The sequence below is a fragment of the Mesoplodon densirostris genome, chromosome X, assembly GCF_025265405.1.
Source record: "Mesoplodon densirostris isolate mMesDen1 chromosome X, mMesDen1 primary haplotype, whole genome shotgun sequence".
Taxonomy (NCBI): Eukaryota; Metazoa; Chordata; class Mammalia; order Artiodactyla; family Ziphiidae; genus Mesoplodon; species Mesoplodon densirostris.
The window spans coordinates 132730377-132735364 of record NC_082681.1 but is presented as its reverse complement, the minus strand read 5'-3'; positions in this window follow the sequence as shown (position 1 = coordinate 132735364).

Here is a 4988-nt window from a genome sequence, read left to right as displayed (position 1 = left end):
GGAGGGGATTGGAACAGCACACCAGGCCCTCACAGCCTGCTTCCTCACCGTATTTCTACCTAGCGGAATAATTGCAGTTGACTCTGAACTACGGATAATACAGTGGGTCAGCAAGGTCCTTTGACTTATGACTTGTGTGCAGGAATTCTCAGAATTCGAATTAAGCCGAAGACCAGCCAGCTAACTCTCCAGAATACCAGCTCCTGAGCAAAAAATAATTAAATTGGATGTAAGTAGTCAGTTAATTCCTGTTTTTACATATAACTTCTCAAGTGACCAGAGGAGTGTAACTGCTTTCCCCCTTGAAGGAGATGCAGTGTCTTCAAGTGGAGATGCTAAACAAGAAGACACTCCTCCTGTTAAACAAAGAGACTTCTGGCTGACCCTCAAACTCTGAGGCAGTTGACAGTCAAATGAAATATTCTGTTTCAATCATGTGAAATTCTGCAAATTAATAATGCATGGGGCAGTGTGGTAAACTAGAAGCAGACTTTGTAATTCTATCCGCGAGGCTAAATTCTGTCCTTAATAAGGATGAGTGGTTCTCTGCCAACTAAGTTAGGATATTACGTTGCATGCGTGAAATACATTTTTTACCTCAAACACAGAAGAATATGCACATGGTTATCTGTATTAAGAGAGTTTTCCTCTTCCATTCAAAAAATAGTTCACGGGCATAGATATTTAGGGAATATATTTTCTAGATGTCCCCACTTATTAGATTATCCATGGTCTCCACGTAGCTTGATTTGGCTTTAGGTAGCTACTTACTGTTTTTTCTTGCTTACCTCCATTATGTTTATCGTGAGTGGAGGTTCTTCGTGTGTCTTCTGAGGACAGGCATGGTCAGATAGCTTTCAGTGGTAGTGAGAGAGATTGTCTTTCTTTTGCTCAAAGGTATTTCAGTGGGAAGTGAGAAATCACAGGAGTCACCTTTCCAGGCCTGGCTGCATTTTCTAATAGCTCTGTGATTCGGGCCACATTTGTTTCTCAACCTTGTTTCTGTGAGTGTGATTAGGAAGTAGCAATGTCTGCATCATACAGTCATGAGCAATGGCTCTAGTTCTTGTGAGCGTTCGGTGACTAGTAACTGCCATTAGTATTTGCAGGGTAGGAAAAAGGTGTGTCAGAGACTAGAAGGCAACTGATGGCTTGTGCAGGAGCTCTCCCGCAGGTGGCTTCAATAAACAGCTATCGAATGAATGCTATGTGGATGCCAAGGGGACTCATTACTAAGCAAACATGGTAACACATGGCGAGTCATAGTCCTGGCTGGACCAGATCTTCCCGCTTCCCCTCTGGCCATCACCCACCTCTCCTATGGGTCTTGCAGCTTCTCGCCCATAAAGATGAACTTCAAATGTGCAGGCTTCTATCCATGAAAGTCAGTTATGCGATGACCTAAATGGGAAGGAAATCCAAAAAAGAGGGGATATATGTATACGTATAGCCGATTCACTTTGCTATACAGTAGAAACTAACACAACATTGTAAAGCAACTATACTCCAATTAAAAAAATAAATAAATAAAAATAAAAAAAGGTCAGTTACCCTGGATGATTCCTCCTCTCCGCCACTTCTTTTCCTCTGGAATTTTCTCAACCACATCTTGAATCTCTGGCCCCAAATTTCCTGCCTTGTTTGTACCTGCGTTGGGTCTTCAGGTTTGAAATAATTACAGGGCAGTTTCTGTATTGGTTTTGGTTTTCCCCTAAGGTTCTTGACTGGGTTTAACCCCTGTGGTTCTCCATGATCTGAAACACGATATTCATTCCATTGAAATATCTGAGATGTAATGCATTTCAGGGGAACGGTACTTCTAAGTTACAGACCTTGAAGTTTGAAATATAGGTTCTGATATTTAATGCAAGAATGGTAGTATTTTAAGAAATAAATGAATTTTAAAAGTAGCTATGGGTCGGGACTTCCCTGGTGGTCCAGTGATTACGACTCCGAGCTTCCACTGCAGGGGGTGAGGAGTTGATCCCTGGTCAGGGAACTAAGATCCCGCATGGTGTGCAGTGTGGCCAAAAAATTAAAAATTAAAAAAAAAAAGTAGCTATGGGTTAAAAACCTATTATTTCAAACAACGTTTAGAAATCAAGTAGAGGTAGCGTAATTCATCATTTTGGATCAAGTAAAAAGAGCTGAGGTTGCCTGAAAATTTTTTTAAATTCTACTTATTGACAAATATATAATGAATTCACTTGTTTTACCCCTAAATCAGAATTTGCCACACATGTGTTTTTCTTAAAACCCATCAAGAGGCAACCGTCTTGCGGGGATAACAAGATGCAAGAGAGTATGGCCTACCTGGAAGGCTTAGCTGCTGTGTGAATGGAGGAGAGCACAGGCTCTCGCTCGGAGGATTTGTTCTCAAGGTTCACATTCCACAGCTCTTTGGAAAGTGCCCAGCAATGTCTCCCCCTCACTTTCCTGTGTCTTCTTTTCACAGTTCTCTCTGCCGCTACCTCTATAGCAACCCAGCTCCCTACCATATGACCTCTGGCTCGTGAAATGTATGGTATTTTCAAATGTGAGAAACTTTTTTAACCTTCCTTGAGATCTGCATCACTCTGATTGTAGACTGAATATTGTGGGACCGTGGCATCATTGCACTCAAAGTCCATGAGATCCTGTTGCCCGTTACTCTGTGCACGCCAGAGAATAATTTTCAATAATCCTAAAAACGTGGTTGTTGAAAGTATGATCAAAACTAATATCCTTTTCCGACACCTCTACAGTATTTCTTCAAATCCTTCCCTGTTCCCCTTTGAGTCCCTTGGAATCTCCTTCCCTGACTCTACAAAGTGGGAATCTACCCACTTTGTGGGTAAACCAGGGGGACCAAACTATGCTAAGCCCCTTCTGTCAAAGGGGGTGAGTTTGACAACAGCTTAGGTCAGCAGTTCATAGCTTCCACACTATCGACAGTCAGAGCTGGATTGTTCTCTGTGGGGGGCCGTCCTGGGCACTGGAGGGTGCTGAGCAGCATCCCTGGCCTCCACCCACTAGATGATAGTAGCACCCGTGCCCCAGTTGTGGGAACCAAAAATGTCTCCAGACGTTGCCTGCTGTCCCCGGGGGACAAAATAACCCCCAGTGGAGAATCGCTGAGCTGAATTAATGTCTTCCTCATACCAAGGCTTGTCACTAGCCCCTTAGTGTGGGAGACTTGGCCACTTAAAAGAGTGTCTAGAAGCTACGGAGAGACCCATCTCTCTAACATAACTTTTATTGCTTAAAGATCCCTCCTGGTGTTGCTCCAGATAGCTACCTGGACTGTTTGAACTCTACCTGACTAGTAACTCAGAATTAATGTGCTTCAGGATTTTGTGGTCCAAACAAGGTGTTCAACAATCATTAATGTAAAGCTATTTGAACTTGAATAATATGTGTTTCATACACACACATACACACATCCATTTAGAAATGAGCTTAATCAGATAAAACAGCTGGGCTCTGAAAAATATTTTAAAGCAGATAATTGTACCAGCAATATAGCTATCCTTGGCATTAAAAAATATATAGTAAAAAATAATCAAGGGTATTTTTCCTGTAAGGCAATATTTCTTCTTTCAAACTCCTTAGCAAATCCAGTGTTTTTGAGTACTAATTATTTTTATTATGCAGAAGTAAACTTTACTTATTTCCCAAGTTATTTCTACTGACTAGGAACATGTATTCTCACCAACGTGTTAGCAAAATATTTCTAATTATTCTAAGTCCTTTAAAGTTCCCATTGGTTGAAAGAAATTTAATCCAAGTATAATACTTTGTTTTTTATTTTTAAATAATCTTTTTTAGTTACTTCTGAGATATACATTTTAAAGTAATAACTAGAATTATGACTTATAACATTATACCAGAATATATGATTTTTAGAAATTTCATGTAATGTCTGAAACATTTATATTAACATATTTCTATACAAATAACCCAAAGAAAGTTTAGTTGTTTTTTATGTTTGTTTATTTTTTCATACTGCAGATTCTTATTAGTCATCAATTTTATACACATCAATATATACATGTCAATCCCAATTGCCCAATTCAGCACACCACCATCCCCACCCCACCGTGGTTTTCCCCCCTTGTTGTCCATACGTTTGTTCTCTACATCTGTGTCTCAACTGCTGCCCTGCAAACCGGTTCATCTGTACCATTTTTCTAGGTTCCACATACATGCGTTAATATACGATATTTGTTTTTCTCTTTCTGACTTACTTCACTCTGTATGACAGTCTCTAGGTCCATCCACGTCTCAACAAATGAGTCAATTTCGTTCCGTTTTATGGCTGAGTAATATTCCATTGTATATATGTACCACAACTTCTTTATCCATTCGTCTGTCGATGGGCATTTAGGTTGCTTCCATGACCTGGCTATTGTGAATAGTGCTTCAATGAACATTGGGGTACATGTGCCTTTTTGAATTATGGTTTTCTCTGGGTATATTCCCAGTAGTGGGATTGCTGGATCATATGGTAATTCTATTTTTAGTTTTTTAAGGAACCTCCATACTGTTCTCCATAGTGACTGTATCAATTTACATTCCCACCAACAGTGCAAGAGGGTTCCCTTTTCTCCACACCCTCTCCAGCATTTGTTGTTTGTAGATTTTCTGATGATGCCCATTCTAACCAGTGTGAGATGATACCTCATTGTAGTTTTGATTTGCATTTCTCTAATAATTACTGATGTTGAGCAGCTTTTCATGTGCTTCTTGGCCATCTGTATGTCCTCTTTGGAGAAATGTCTATTTAGGTCTTCTGCCCATTTTTGGATTGGGTTGTTTGTTTCTTTAATATTGAGCTGCATGAGCTGTTTATATATTTTGGAAATTAATCCTTTGTCAGTTGATTCATTTGCAAATATTTTCTCCCATTCTGAGGGTTGTCTTTTTGTCTTGTTTATGGTTTCTTTTGCTGTGCAAAAGCTTTGAAGTTTCATTAGGTCCCATTTGTTTATTTTTGTTTTTATTTCCAT